At 45.6% G+C, this 15,000-nt stretch overlaps 1 long non-coding RNA gene across 1 annotated transcript; it reads right to left on the bottom strand.

Moving 5' to 3' along the window:
- Positions 1-4,121: 4,121 nt before the first annotated feature.
- Positions 4,122-8,078, bottom strand: LOC126516706 (uncharacterized). Its single transcript, XR_008609423.2, has 3 exons — positions 7,663-8,078; positions 5,206-5,307; positions 4,122-4,426 (listed from the first exon to the last, which is right to left on the bottom strand). It is a non-coding gene; the product is annotated as an uncharacterized lncRNA (long non-coding RNA).
- Between the last annotated feature and the right edge of the window lie 6,922 nt (positions 8,079-15,000).

Below are 15,000 nucleotides of genomic sequence, written 5' to 3'. Positions count from 1 at the left end.
AACAACACACGCATATTCAAGTTTCGGTCTAATTAATGAATAATTAGCAAGCATTTATACGTTAGATGGGGAATTTGTGGGTTTTTGTCGCAAAAAATATAATTTACGCAAGGCCGAAGAACACATAATATCAATGTGTAAATTCTATGATAAATTGTAACACCGAAATTCTATGATAAATTCTCACACCGAAATACTTATATTTTGTTTTTTCCTGCAAAGGCAACGAACCTACCGTGTTACTAAAGGTTAGTGGAGCTTTCTGAGGAGTGAAGCGAAGAAAGACCGTCTTTTCAACGATAAGCCGCATTCGCCACAATTCGCACCAATCAACGATGCCAGCAAGAGAAGTATTTAAATCAATATGATCATCTGTTGAAGCGATTGCTCGAAAAAGCACACAGTCGTCCGCAAACAACCTAATTTGCACACTTGAGTGAATTGAAGTAATTGAAGTAATATACATATAATATGACGATATAAAGCCAAATGACATTCAAGCCAAGGAAAGGCCCGCATTTTAGCCCTCTAAGTAATTTTACGACACTGTTATAGTTAAAGCGAACTTGAGATGTATGCTCCAGCCTTAATTCCGTGTAATGCAGTACTGAGCCATAGTAGGGGTGTGTGAACACAGACGGAAAATAACGAATAAAACAGCCTGCCTTCTTATGGTTGTCTGCTACTGTATGTAGTACTATCTGACTGCAAACTCGGAATAGATTCCTGCTCCCGGCCACTATTCTTCAAAAATTTTCTCCGCTCCTTCGTGTTGTCTGAAATGTTAAGCCATGTGAATCAAAAAGCCTTTTTTTTAAAGTAACCTTAACTTCGGGTCAATCTCCTAATTAAGCGTCCTCATAATTTCATGCACCCATGGCTTTTGACTTCTCCTGTAGGAAAAACGATGGCAATGTACTTTTTTGTTAGCCTTGTAGCATCGTTATTCATCCAAGGCTTGTCTTGACGCATTTTTCGTGTTATGACTTTAGAAGGGAAAAAAGCGTTTATGAACGCAATGAATTTACATGTCAAAGCCGTCATATGCCATCGCAATCTCTGGAATACTTTGTATTCAGGAACCTAGCCAAATACAATGCAAGTTCGCATTTCAATGGTGCATTGTCTCCATTATCAGAAAGGTAAACCTTCCTGGGCCCTCTATATAATGTGCTCTGGCGGCGAAATGCAATGCATGCGCAACAACAAATTATGATGGCAATATACCGTGAATTATTTCGACATTTGAAACAAGCGGTCCAGGGTTTGCCAAGAAGATGTCAAGCATTGGAGATCACGTGTTTCTTTGCCACGTGGTTTCACTCACAAACTGATTTAGTATATTTGAGGTTGTGATTCCAGCACATTCTATAGACAACAAATTCGCCTTTACAAATTGGAGTTTCAGTCTTACCATAAAACTTCTGGCTTGTTGACATGCCCCCCAATTATAAGGCCGTGATTTGTTGTCCACAAGAACAGCGAAATTAGCTCCTTAAAAGCGGGCACGATTATTCCACGAACGACAGTGATACACATCAGCAACGGCCAGACAACCACCAGTGTTTATATTGAATTTACGCCGCGCGGATTCGCAAGATTTGAAAGGCATCGAAAGCGGACAAGGCTGAAGGCACCCGTGCGTATTCTGATCAGCGCGGAATAGAGAGAGAGATAACTTTATTCGTCAGAGTGGGGAGCTTATTCATGGGCTCGTCAGGAAGGCCAGATGGCGGCCAGGCGATGCGTGACGGCGACCTCTTCAGCTCGTTCCACGGCTCGGAGTTTCGCGCCCGGGCAGCAGCTAAGCCGCGCGGAAGACGTAGTAATCTGAGGGAGAAATTTCGGTATTGCGAATGGATCCATGTAGCCGAGATTCATTGCCGATTACAACGCGAGGTTTAATCGAAGAAACCGAGACAGCAAATGTGTCAAATTTATTTATTATACTGCGGCAATTAAGTATTATCAAACTGAGGTCTTTTCATATGGCAGTCTCATAATGCTGTGCTATCTTTTCAGCTCCGGAATCTTGTCCTGATTGCCATCATAAATGAACCACCCATTACCCTTATAAAGGACAAGAAAGGAGGTTAACCTAGGGGCCCGATTTTTTAATAATGATATCATAAGAAGTCAACCAACAATGAGACCAAGACAAACATAGGGGAAATTAATTGTACTCACCAATCGAATTAAAGAAATCATAGATTATTGGAAATTAATGTGGATGAAAAAACAACTTACCGAAGGTGGGGAACGATCCCACGTGTTCGCTTTGCGCGCCATGCTCTATACCAGTTGAGCTACCGCGGCGCCATTTCCCCATCTACTTTCTTGGCTAGTTATGTTTTACTAATAGAACTAATCCTGGGAGTGTTAGCCAGCGTCAGAACTCGCAAACCTTGGAGGCGGATGTGACACATCCTTTCTGCCGCAAGAGTCACGAGTACGTGAACTTTTTGGGTGAAGGCAACTAGTCAATAAACCCACACATGCTACCCGAAGGCATCAATGTTGCCTTCAATGTTGGCTTGGAGATTCGAGACTTTCGTTATGTAATAAACTAGAAGAAAGGCGGTTAACCGAGGCGACCGATTTTGAATAATCAGATCATAAGAAGCCACCAAATAATCACACCAAGGAAAACGTAAGAAAAATTGCATGTGCTCACTGATCAAATTAAAGAAATGATAATTCCTAATTAATAATTCTCGTTTGTTACATAACAAGGGTCTCGAATCCGGCAAGGTTGATGCCTCAAGGTAGCATGCGTTGTCTTCACCCAAAAAGATCACGTGCTCGTGACGCCTCTGGCAGAAAGGGTGTGCCACATACGCCGCCAAGGCTGGCGAGTGGTGGCGCTGGCTAACACTCACAGCATTAGTTCTATTAGTAAAACATTAATACCCGAGAGTGTAGATGGGCAAACGGCCGTGCGGTAGCTGACATGCTAGACCATGGCGCGCATAATGCGAAGACGTGGGATGGTTCCCCACCTTCGGTACGTTGTTTTTCAGCCACATTTATTTCCAATAATCTATTATTTATTTAATTCGGTTAGTGAGTACAAGTAACTTCCCCTATGTTTTCCTTGATGTTATTGTTTGTTCGCTTCTCATGCTATGATTACCCATATGCAGCTTATCATAGTGAAGCTGAAATGACGCCCCCCCGTTCCTACCGTGCTGCAGCAGCTTTGATCGTGCATGCGGAACACAAGGGGTGAAATCGTGCATCAATTATTGCGACACTTTCAATTTACGCCTTCAGACACAACAAGCATTGCTAATCTTTGTAATGATTAATGCCATAATAACTGGTCGGCACTTTCCACTCAGATGATGCTTCCCACATATATCAGCGCTTCATGAAATTCACATAACACGTGACGTACCCCGCAACGTTCTTGCTTTTATTACACATCGGAGCTGACACATAATACAGCATTCACACAATGGGATGTACAGAACGCAGAAGCGCAAATGAAAAGCAGGCCTCGTTATAGGCCAGTCTATTCTGGGTACGCATGTCAAAAGTGCGGAACCCTAATGGACTCACTTAAGAACTGCAGGGGCTTGAGGGCGTTATGGCAGGTTTATATTGTAGACTTTACAGTACGTAAAATTTTTAAAGTTGCCTGCGGCATTGTAACGCAATTCCAATCCTTCAAATGAAATAATGGAAGAGGCTGATATCTGCGCGAGAAATCAAATTCCGTAACTGAATTATTACCAAATAAATCTCTAACGAACTTTTAACAGACTGCTTAATGCGGCACATATTTAGTTTAAGAATGGTTGCCGGCGCTATTGCAAGGCATATTCATTTCGATCGAATCCTAAGAGTGGCACCGTTTTCCAGCTACCCACCGCGAAAGTTGCGCTAGAACTGCTGTGTTCCTCTTGCTTTCACTTTCTTAACACCTTTTGATGCATTTAAGCACAAGACTATCAGAAAATCGCGATACACGTACACGACCGCGAAACACACCGTAATCATTTCAGTAGTTGTACTCCTTCACGATTGTTGATAGCAAGGGTACAGGAGAGGAGAGACTTCGGCACAGCTTGAAATCATCTCTTCTCGCATAACGACAACGTTTTAGCATAGCCGTCACGCGAGTAGACAATCAAAACCATATTTATTGATATAATAAATAAGTAGTAGAACAAAAAGTGACGAATCACGAAAGCAAAAGTGTAAATATGAGCTTCCTGGCCACGCGCGCGTACTCTTTCTAGGGAAAGAGTAGCCCACACGACCTCGTTCGGCAACACTGGATCGCTGGAGGCGCAGGAGCTGGAGCATGCCATGCACTTCACGAAGGCTGCGCTGCTCGCGGCGCTGCTGCTGCGTGCGATTCTCCGGCATTGAGCAGCCACCGCAGCGTCGCCGAAGGGCAGCATGCAGGCAGGTCGGGACACTGCGAGGGTCAAATTATAACGAACCACCCCCGTGGGTGTCACATTTAGTAAAAAAAGTAGAGAAAGAATTGTTCGTTGGATTAAAATCTCGCTCCAGGACGGTGACGAGTGCCGAAGTGCGCATGCCAATTGCAACGAAATTGGGCCGAGCAAATTCAGCGCTTTTTCTGCATGCAGGTAACCGGGCATGCGCGCATAGTCGTTAACGAGCAACATGTCGTTCTAGCAGTTGACGACGATTATCCCTCACCCGCCGTTGTTACTTAGTGTCTACGGTATGGGGCTGCTAAGCGCGAGGTCGCGGGACCGAATCCCGGCCACGGCGGCCGCGCATTACGATGGGGACGGAATGCGAAAACACCGGTGTACTTATGTTTGAGTGCACGTTAAAGAACCCCAGCTGGTCCAAATTTAGGGAGTCCCCACCTACGCCGTAAACCATAATCAGTTCGTGGTTTTGGCACGTAAAACCCTACATTACATTTTTTCAACGGTTCTCCCTCTGTCTTACGACCCTTGTTGCCTCATGTCTTCCTACACTGCAGAATGTGTGGCTCGCAAGTAGTCGTTCCGAAACCCTTACCGCGGCCTAAGGAAATAGAAAGTCTTGCTAAAACAATTCCATAAACGTGCAACATTGTCCATCTTGTTTTGCAAATGTTAATAGCAAAATGTCATTAAATACTCAAGCTGGAACACTCACGCGCCAGGTAAAGGATAACTGAGTTCTAACGGTCGATTCCCAATAGAACGTCGCCAATGGCCGATGTGCACATACCACACATTACCTCCTCAATGACGCCAGTTGTGCTGCTGCGTGCGATTCTTAGGCGTCGAGCAGCTTCTGCAGCTTCGCCGAAGCACAGCATGGCCACAGGTCCTGGAACCGTGACAGCACAAAACAAGCCCTTTGTAATCCTTGCGTGGCACTCGCATTGTGTGAGAAATCCACTAACATGGCCCACGCGCACTCGAAGCGCTGTACAGAGGCGGGTATGCAATTATAAGTTCCGGGGCAGTCAGGCGACAGCAAGCCAATATTTCGTAGCGAAATAATCAAATTTCAACAAGAACACCTGCACCATGAACACCACAACTCCGCTTTTATTCCAGTTCCTTCCAGCATTCCTCAAGGGAGTGTGCTTTGTGCTTTGCTCTTCCGTCTATATAATTGATTTGCCTGACTGCATGTCGTCCCGAATAAGACGGTTCGTAGATGATTCAGCGATTTTCCGTAAAATTTCTACCGACTCTAACCGTGAAGCGTTCCAACCACACCTAAACGCATTGAGTGCATGGTGTCAGACTGTTAAATAACCTTAGATTGTGCTAAAGCTAAATGCATGTCATTTTCACGCTCCTCGTCTCGTATTGCAACGTCCAACTCTCTTGATAATAGGATTGTTGAGGAGACACTTTGCAATGGAATCCAACATATGTTCGTCATCACATCAACGTTACTCTTGCATCTATTAACTGCAAATTTGAAATAATCAAACACAGACTAAAGCAAGCACGTTTACACTTAAAAAAAAGATCCAGCATATACACCGCATTAGTGATACCTCAAAGTCGAATACGCATGCGCCACCTGGGATCCGAACCAGGACTCCATCATGCGCAACCTTCAATCCTTCTAAGCCGTGCCGCTTGCTTTATCTTTACAGATTATCTCCCACACTCTAGTGCAGCATGTTTAAAGAATCGTGCCGAATTGCATCCGCTATCACTACGCCGCAAACACGCGCGCCTATCGCTCTTTCATAAACTTAACATCACGACCGTTTGCATTGATGGCTTCTTTCACTCACACTCTAGATGACCCTCTCTAGGTCAAAGCCCGGTTAATCACTCAGATCTTTGCGCGCACTCATTGATATCCCGATTCATACCTAGCTAGAACAACCTACGATCAGACATTGGCTACTGAAGTTCACCCCGACAAATTTCAACAAATCCTGCGTACGTATGTCATACTGTTATGTCTCTGTGCAATGGATGAGTTATATTCTATGTTGTGTTCCTCCGGTGCCTTTGCCATCCGGTAGATTTTGTTTTCGAATTACTCTCACTGAGTGCCTTTTATGTATTCTGAATCCTAGGTGTTTCAATTGTCAAATTTATTCTAATGAACTGTTAATTTGGTTTTATCCAAACTTTGATTTCACTACGCATAGTCGTGTCTGCGCATTTAGTCGCGTATTTAGGCGCGTTTGTTGCATTTTTCTCAGAAATTGTGATGACAGTCTGTTCATGTGCCCCCCTCCCCTAATTCTAGTACCCTCTTCCGCAGCACAGTAAGGCGTGTTCTTGAATAAACAAATAAATAATTACATAAGTAAATAAATGAATAAATAAATAAATAAATGTCCTTTACAGTATATTTCTCTTCGATCTTATACGTGAGAATTCCTTAGGAACTCTAAGTCACTGTTCAACTGTTTCGCTCAAACAGCGCAGCCTTCATCAGCTGCTATTCGAAATTCTATTGTTCGTGGGCAAAGTTGTGATTTCGTTTCCATACGTTATTTCAATTGACGCAACAAAAATGTGAAAACTGCTTCAACTGTTTTTTTTTTTTTTCTCGTGGCTAACATGTGAAAAATGGTTCCGGTGATTTCACAAATGATCGGTCAGACACAACAGCACGACCGAAGAAGCGCATGATGTTGAATGAGCGGCCATAGCTGAATACAATGAGGTGGCGCCACTAGCAATTTCCCCGACGTTGTACAGTTTCCGCGATACGGAAAATATTGACTTGAGCATACATTTGCTGTGCTCGTACAACGTACTGTATCTTAAGCTGTGCTGTACGCTAGGCGAAAGGATGGGGGAATAATTTACGTATAAAAATTGAAAAGAACACGCCGTGGAACGGTGCGCTGTGTTATACTCATTTCTGTGCATTTAGAGCTGAGAAGTGAAGTCTTTCATTGTAACACATTGCCGTCTGTTTGAAAGGCAAATCGTAATTCTATCGAAAGATTCGTCAAAAAACCTGCACTTTGTATATTTCTCTGTAACAATATCATAACAAACGGTGTTACTTGATTTGTATCGATAAATATTACGACTGCAATTCGATTATAGTGGAGTCCTTGGTTCTCTGGGAGTGAACAAGATCAGCTTTAGCAGTTTGCCTGCTGGTGGGTAGTGCTGATGCTATGCCTAATTGCAAATGCTTTTATAAATTTCTAGAAAATTGCCTCGAAAATCTTATTGAATTCATCACCTTTGATGGAAGCCAGTGGGGCGATGGCTTAGAGAGCAGAGGAACAATGGGCGCTGTCGTCAGCGCCATCTCGGAGGATCGCGTGACACCAGCAGGCCGTGCCCAACAGCAGAGCCGCTGTCCCCACCGTTGACCACGCATAGGCGGAGCGGGCTGCAAAGTTGGGAAGGGACGCTTGGATCGGAACACCACTTGCGCCGTGCATTCCTCTCGATAGCAGCACATGTTCAAAGCATGCCTAGCTTTGTCAGCATCCTTTTCTTACTGCCCTCAGAACATCATGTAAGTGCTTGAACCATGTCATTGCAGGCCACCTCTGAACCCTTGTGGTAGAAAACCATACGGCAGCGCAAGGCCATTGCTCTCTGGGCTGGAACGGCTTCTTTTGACTAGTGGCCATTGTCAATCCGTAACGCGCTTCACCGGAGTAAACTTTTTCACTGCTTCGCAGCTGCCCAACGATAATCACAAGGGTGAAGAATGCGGCAGCGGTACGAAGGACGGCTACCGATGCTTCAGAACACAGGTTGATGGTAGAACACAATAAGTCAAAGTTAATTGATATTTTTGCGCTGGTAAACCAGACGCGCATGCTTTTCATTAACCAGCAATGTCCAGTGTTACTACAGTTCGCAACAATATTCAAGCGGCTTGTCCTTCTCTCGCGAGGAACGCAAAGCTCGAGTCTCGGGAGCGGCGATTAGGCAGCACGCTGCCTCAGAGATCAAACCCTCTTGCTCCGTTAGGATCTGGGAGACTGCGGACAACTCTGACCGTGTGCAGCAGATACCAAGCCATGCACTATGAAGCGGATCAGCTCGCAATATTTTCCTTCGTGTTTTGCGCTACTTACTTGCTTAGAGTCTTCCAATACTGCTGAAATACTCTCCCATATTAAACCAAGGTCTAATGCGTTCTCCTTCCATTTAGTGCAGGGAAATCAAGCATGTGAGAAAAATTCGCGTTGAAAACGACAAGAAAGCTGAAGGCTGCACTGGTGATCGAAGGAAGAGGCCAGTGAGCTTCAGTGGCAAACATCCTCTGTTTTCTCTTTTTTTTTTTTTTTGGAGCTGCATTTCCGCTTCTAGGCACACACTCAAGCTGGATTAATGTGACGGAACAAATTGTGCTGACGAGCATTAGGTGACTCAGTGTTGCCCAATCACTGCGCACACAAGGACGAAGCAGATAAGCTGCTGGCGGAGCAGTTCGTTGCGGCTCAGTCACGTGATGCTTGTCAGAGGAATTTGTTGCGTTGTGTGAAGCCAGCTTGACTCGCTGGCGAAGAGAGGAAGCCTAGTAAATAATGATGCCACCGTGTAGGTGGTCGCGGACAGATTCATTTTATGGTCCCTAGGTGCACCAGTGATGAATACCGGCAGTGTAGCTACCCTGGTGGACAAGCTCGATAGCTTGAACACGGTTGTTTGCCGAGTTGGTTGACAGAGCGGCATACTATGCCATACAGTGCGAAAACATGACTGAAATAAGGTGGACAGACGACACAGGCCATGAAGAGTTTATTTCCGTGGATTGTAGCCCAATCCTTCAGCGCGTATGATTCCGAGAACCGGAAATGGAAACAAGTATTGGTCCGTTTTGTCAAAGCACGCTATAATCTGAGGCACAAAAATCATTACTTTCCGATAATATTCCGTATATGTTGTGGAGGTTGATGATGTCTAGAAGAAGGGTAGAAGAATTAGGAAGTGGTGTTATGAGATCAAGTCGGAGTGGCATCCAGCCTTACAGGAAGGCTACAGGAATGCGCGACTCGACGGAAAAGTGCGGGCGAATGGGTGGGGGCATCACGCCTATCACGTCGACTTCGCTCTCGCTCTCGGAAGACTGTTATCAGCGCGTTCCTTGGCCCCGCAAGCTGTCGCCTGCGTCCTAACTTCACCTCGGTAATCACTATGAAGAAATTAAAAAAAGAAAACAGAATAAACTAGAAAGACATTGGTGGTTGGGAGTTTCGAGCGTACGAACCCACGTTCAGAAGCCGCGCGCGTTGCCCACTGGGCGGTTCGTAGGCCTTTGCACTCTGCCTCATGAGATCCTGATTGCCAAGCCAGGCGTCACGAATGCAATGACATCAACATCACCGTGACTTACTCGAGAGCGTCCCCATGAGATTCCATGGCAGGCGGGCAAGATAGCATTACGTCACGGATCAAAGTGCCCCAGCCTTGTGCTAGGCCAGGCGTCTTAACGCGCACGCCTTAATGCCCGTGAAGTGCTCATAACTGGAAGGACCGCTCAGTGGCCTTCAGTTGTACTTTAATGTTTCGCATTGACAACTCCTAAATACTTAGTTGCCCTAGGATTTTTTACAGCGAAGTTGTTAAGGGCTAGTTCCTCCACGATCTTATCCGTGTGTTAAGTGAAAACTATCGTCATGAGGATTGGTTCCAGCGTCACCGTCGTCTTTCACAGCTGGCTCGTTTCCGACCGTGGGCGCTACCGCATGAACGCGCTCGTGCGACTCCTTCTGCGTTCGTAGTCGCCAATAATTATTTCAATAATAATTAAAAACAAGACGACGTAACCAATTTTTCAGCGAATTACACCGAAGCTCTTTAAGGCTAGTTCCACCAGCATCGTGTCCATGTATAGGAAGAAAACTCCCATTACGCAGTCCGATGCCGAATATAGTGCAATGCCGGACCGACCCGTGGCGTAGGTTTAGTTCGCCATTAAGCGGCCCACATACACAACCTCGCTGGTCATCCCTCTTCATAGAGTGGAAGCACAGTGAGCCTTTGTTGTTGTTGATCATTGAGGTATGACGACAGTTGAGAATAGCGCACTTTAATTGTACTTGCTTTAGAAGGACATCACATATGGCAGAATATTTCATTTAGTGCTATATTTTTTTTATTCTTATGCGGCGAGGATGTCATTTTATGGAGTTCACTTAACTTATGCGTTCAGCTATCTCGCATGTAGTTCAAATACGATTTTATCATGTTGAAATTCCCAGTTTTCTTGAAAGTTGCTAATGATAGCTAAGTTATTGCTTATAATGGATTGCGTGCAGAATACCCACACAGTACATTTGCTAGTAATTACTGCTTACAAAACCGTCGGAGCAAAAATCCCGCAAAATATTGGCGGCACGTTGGCCGTCAGAGGTTACAACGCTTGGGGATGCGTGCAGGTCATCAATTTAGGCTTGGCTCCTTTACTGCAAGCTTAAATTATTTGAGTGCCCTGACGAGCACGTCACAGAATGAGAACGAAAAGTTCTGCTGGTAAATTTAGTCAAACTGTGCAACCACAGCAGAGTACATCCGTTTTCAGAGAATTCGTCTGGTATTCGACTAAATTATGTTGCTGTCCGTTACGGAGTCTTTTTTTTTAAATTCAATTCGGCCATTTTACCAGCCAAATCTACGATATTATTATGAGTCACGCCGTAGTGAGCGTCCTTCGGAGCATATTTCAACCCGGTGGGGTTCTTCATCGCGCACCCAAGTGACGGCATGCGCGGCCGTTATTGCATTCCGCCCTACTTCGTAAAGCGTTCGCCTCGGCGAGGATCGAACCGGCGACCTCGGACTCAGCAGTGCAACCCCTTAGGCACTGGACAACTACTGTGGGTAATTATTCTTTATTTCATACATAGTGCAAGCGCCCATACGGAGGCGGTTACTGGACATGCGGCAATACATTGCATCGAAATATGAAGGACAAGCTTATACGCTTGTTAATATTATACGCGTAGTTAAACTGTACACTAAGTGGTTGTGAACTTCCTGTACCAGCCCTTAAAATGAACAACAATAACGGAGCAGGAAATGAACGACAAAAGGTACATCGAAGCCAATTCACACTCAGTACTCGCTGACAACTATTCTGTGGCACGAAGCGAAGGCTACGGGTCTTCAGTTTTCTGCACATGTATTTGTATGCAGCGGAGTGCCGGTGATTGAGTGTGGCACAGGCTTCGGCTTTGATTTTTTCCGACGTTGCATGACTCCTTCATTTCTGTGCTGGCAGATACCATTATCTCAGGATAAATTTCCGAAGCTAAATGATATTTAAGCAGTCAATTTGTATCGACTTTTGAACAGGAAGCAACGTAGTCTGTGCCTAAGCCCCGAATTGGCCGTATGATGTCGAACGCGCAACCGACGCCGGCGTCGACGGTTGTTATTTCCAGACGGGTTAACCTGGTTTCCGCGTGGACGGTGTCAAAACGTGTTTTGTTCGCCTCAACAGTATATTGTTCTTCATGTTGGCCATCAGACTCTCCAGCTGAGCAACGAGGGCGGAATGAATGAATTCTGGAATATTTCCGTGGAAAAACCTCGATTTGATTATGAGGCACACCTTAGTGGAAGACACTCTACATTAATTTTGACCACCTGGGAATCAATTAGCAGGCGGGACAGAAGCGATGAACACACACCAGAAGATGCCGCCGCCATTGTGCCTTTGCCATTTTGACTTTGACCGACGCCCAAATGAGCTCTTTTCTCGAGTATGTGAGAACTCAACTGGGAAAACTAATTAATACAGTGAAGTATCAGTCGCTTGCGGATTACTTTTACGCATTGTTACAACTGATGTGCTTTGAAAAAACAAGATTGTGTTTTTTGAACGTAAGAAAACGTCAACACAACTGCGGGACTTCTTCCTGCAGCGGTGCACAAGTCGCGAGTTGGTTCCGTAGCCTTTGATTTCGCGCCAAAAATAGTTTTCCACGAAGATAAAGCTACTACTATTATTCTTTTTTTTTCTTATCGTACAGACCAGCGTTCAGTTAATGGAAGAAACATATGTAAAGAAGGCGTATAATATTGACTGAATGAACAGGCCCTTGTTCGATTTAAGGTTTCTTTGTCGAACAGTAAGAATGACTTATATAGACTCACTCTAACCAGCCGTGGTTGCTTAGTGGCTAAGGTGTTGCGCTGCAAAGCACGAGGTCGTGGTAGCGAATCCCGGCAACGGCGGGCGCATTTCGATAGGGCAAAATGCGAAAGCAGCCGTGCAGTTAGGCTTAGGTGCACGTTAAAAGTCCACCAGGAGGTCAAAATTATTCCCGAGTCCCCAACCACGGCGTGCTTCCTAATCAAATCGGGATTTCGCCACGTAAAATTCCATAAAAGAAAACATATGCAGATAGTTTCTACCCAAAGGCACCAAATTCTAGAAATAAAACAAATGAGCGCTCTGAATGCCATTCAATTTTTCCTGATGAGTAGAGGCATTTTAATACTAATAGTTTAAGGAAAATAGGACAACACGGTTCCTCTTGTGGTAATCTCTGCTGGTTCCTCCGACGCTCAAGTCGGTTTACAGCGATTCGGAGCCCTCTCGGGATTGGAGCCGTAAAAATACTGCCCCAGCCGAACTTGCTAGCTTCTGCCAGAGCCATCAGAGTAGCCGCGTGATCCAGCTTCCCTAGGATCTCGGTGGCGCTCTCGTGTGGAAGGCATACAGCACCGCCTTCTAACGCTCTCTGCTTGAGCGCGGCGCTCTCAATAGGCCACGCGAATGTGTTCAGAACGCCTGGTTTCGACCAGCTGAACGCAAACTGCATCCTGAAAGCGCCCCAAAGAGGCCACTCTCCTGTAAATTCAATATAGAAATATCACGTGACACACTGTACTATGGCCGCATATCAAATCACCTTGAAGGCAGCACAGCTATTAACACTGATGGCGAATCAAAAAACGCAACTTGCCATCACTTGGCAGGGGCAGCGACTTTCGTGCCGGAGCCCGAAGCCCGGCAGGATGCTGGAGTTTCCACCTGCTGCTCCTGCTGATCCCAGAGGGCTGCCCAACATGGCGTCATGGTGGCGATTGCGCTGGCAGACGCGGTGAGGAGACCTGCTGCTGTCCTTGTGGCGCCCGGGCAGCCGGAGCGAAAACTGGTCGGTCGATGCACGCTGCGCAGTCCAGCCAGCATAAAGTCACCTTCTATATTTGGTCAGCTTGCGCAACTACATAATGAAACAGCCATTTAAATAAAATGATTTTTTCGCTTCTCTAAATGATTCAGTTAGCTACCAGGGGCGCTATAATGTAAAAGTATTCCAAACATTGCCATTCCAATACTGAAATCAGCCCTCCACGATTGGTCAAAAACTTTTTTGGACCGATAGCTGCCCATTTGAAATAGCGTGTACGCACTGATTATGCATCATTTGACTGAACAAAAGAAAAATTGCAATTTCCCATTCCACTGCATTTCACCATTAGCCCTCGGCTATTGGTCAAAAGCTGTCGGGCTGCACCCTCTTCACCTGCTTGTCACGCGGCGTCACAAAAACGCAAGAACTCACCGCGTCAAAGTGACGTGTACGCGTTAAAGATGCATTTATATACCGAACAAGTCCAAATTATCTTCTGATTAGCCGCAGCCTGCCCCGTTCCCAAAGGAATAAAAGATGGCTGCCGCCGATGCTTCAGGCACTGGCTACTCGCACCTGCCAGAGAGCATGGGTTTATTCGCGTATAATTAACTGCTTGCGTGGCCGTGTAAACTTTTTGAGCACTTTCGACACGTTTACGAACCCGCTTTTCTAACTCTTCTTTGCTGAGGATTCCTTTTAGCGGCATTCTTAACCTTCCGTTGCACGACATCGCGATTTTCGGCCAGCCACCTCAAGCTAAGTAGAGAAAGCGGACCAATCGCAGACGCCGACACCGCCCTCTTCATCTGGTTATTTCTTTCAGTGCGGCGGCTCGGTCCCATCGAAGCGCTGTCCACTTGAGCGTGCTCCTCGCCTCCTGCCAGCCAATTACAAGTGAAACACTCCAACGCAGGCAATGTTATTCATTTCGAAAGCAAAGAAAAGTAGGAGTGTTTGATTGGGCTGTTCAGGCAGCGCTGCGGGTCACCGCGTGATGTTTGCGTCGGTGGTTGCGCAAACTTGACGTCAGAAGATGGGAATAAGAACACATAGGATTAGTGTTACGTTATAGGGCGCCAGGTATTTTTTTTTTTTTTTTTGGCGTGGTCTGGGCGGGAGTTTGCTGTCAGAACTGTAATTCAATGATGAGTCGCACTACTTTGGTAATAATTTTACCGCCGCGGATTATTTACCGTGCTCCGAATCCATCTTGCACGAGCGTTTTTGATGTCGGCCCCGAAAAAAATTTGCCCTCACCCCCCCCCCCCCCCCCCCCGTCTAGGACCTAACACGTGACCTCGACCTCTAGAAAGCGACAGGATGGCTACTCCAGGGCTCCCATAACTGCTTATTACCTCATCAAATTTTAAATTCTAGTAATATTCAGTCTTTATTAAAAACGTAGAACCAAGATATCCGCACAAAATATGGATACAAGGGTGCACACAGAGACACTTCTTCGATTATAC

Source organism: Dermacentor andersoni, chromosome 1 (assembly GCF_023375885.2).
Source record: "Dermacentor andersoni chromosome 1, qqDerAnde1_hic_scaffold, whole genome shotgun sequence".
Lineage (NCBI taxonomy): Eukaryota > Metazoa > Arthropoda > Arachnida > Ixodida > Ixodidae > Dermacentor > Dermacentor andersoni.
This window is presented reverse-complemented; position numbering and strand designations above follow the sequence as displayed.